The sequence below is a fragment of the Dendroctonus ponderosae genome, unplaced genomic scaffold (genome assembly GCF_020466585.1).
Source record: "Dendroctonus ponderosae isolate FM_Combo_2020 unplaced genomic scaffold, Dpon_F_20191213v2 Dpon_F_20191213_1, whole genome shotgun sequence".
Classification (NCBI taxonomy): domain Eukaryota; kingdom Metazoa; phylum Arthropoda; class Insecta; order Coleoptera; family Curculionidae; genus Dendroctonus; species Dendroctonus ponderosae.
In genome coordinates, this window is record NW_026017110.1 from 14780730 (window position 1) to 14782242 (window position 1513).

Sequence of the window (1513 nt, forward strand, 5' to 3'; positions counted from 1 at the left end):
TCTGGTAAAAGAAACTATCGTACCCTAAATTACAAAGAATTCAAGATTCAATTTCATATTCTTCTTCCAGAAGTGCTCAATTATTCATTAAAATTGGTCCAAATCAAGACAGAACTAGATCACAAGATAAATAGGAAAACGAAAGAGTGATGATCAATTTCCATCACATAGATTAGATAAATCGTGTTCGGGTTTCAGACAGTAGTTTAAAAGTTTTTGAACCAGACTGGAGGAGACGTAAAGTTTTATGGCTTAATACTTCGAAAGTGTGGTCAGAGTTATATGGCGATCAAGCCTGAGCCAGCATGCAAATTTGATCAGTTACGAAGTCTTGTGTCATGAATTTTACGACATTTGCCATAATATACATATACACAGGGCATTAATGACAACTTAATTAGTAAAATGCAATTATCTTTCGAGTTTATATCATGAAAGGAGAATACTTCAAATACAGGGTTGTATATAGTTTATTAGATGGGACGGATCAATCGTAAAATTCTGGAAACAACTGAGGGAAATTTAAAATACTTTGGTTATTGTGGTTATTTTTGGTTGAAGATAGTTGGTTAAGGACTAAGTAGTGTTAAGTTTAAGAAGCACCGAAATGAAAAGTTGAACGGCTATCTGTAGATTCAATAATAGTAATGAAAAAACATCGAATTAAGACAAGATATTTTAGTCAAAAAGTGGCGCCTATTTCGATAATCCATTGAAACAGAGTTCATAATCTATTAGAACAGAATTTCAAATATACAGGGTGATTCAAAATTGGCGTCATTCCTCTGGAGGTGTTGTCTGGCGCTGTTATAGGAGTACAGAAAAAATAGTAAAATAAATTAATTGTTATTAAAAACTGAGAAATTTGCAAAAAACTATATCAGAAATACGGCAGCAATGTTTTTCAAGGTAATCTGCCTAATTAACATTGCGCAAATACCTGTTGCTTCGTAATTATTTAAAACTCCGGTAACCATGGAATTATACAGGGTGATTCAAAATTGGCGTCAATCCTATGGGGGTGTTGTCTGGCGGTGTTATAGGAATACAGAAAAACTAGTAAAATAAATTAATTGTTATTAAAAACTGAGAAATTTGGAAAAAAACTATATTATAAATACGGCAGCAATGTTTTCAAGGTAATCTGCCTAATTAACATTTCGCAAATACCTGTTGCTTCGTAATTATTTAAAATTCCGGTAACCATGGATAAATAGAGAGTGACAATAAGATAGACACGGATAAAAGGTAAATTCGACGGGAATCGTTGAATGACGGAACCTATTTCGAAATGTCAACCTGTTCTCATAACCTCGAATTCTGCGGGGCTTGGTGTTTACATAAATAATCCATACAACACCAAACATTTGAATGGTTAACTCCAAACAAGCGTGTGCCTCCTTATTATCCACTCTTATCAAGCAGCTTCTCGTATTCAGTTAATTAACTCCTGCTCCATTTGTATCTCCTTGTTCTGTGTGTATCGTACAAACGTGGTAGGAATGTAGCCCTT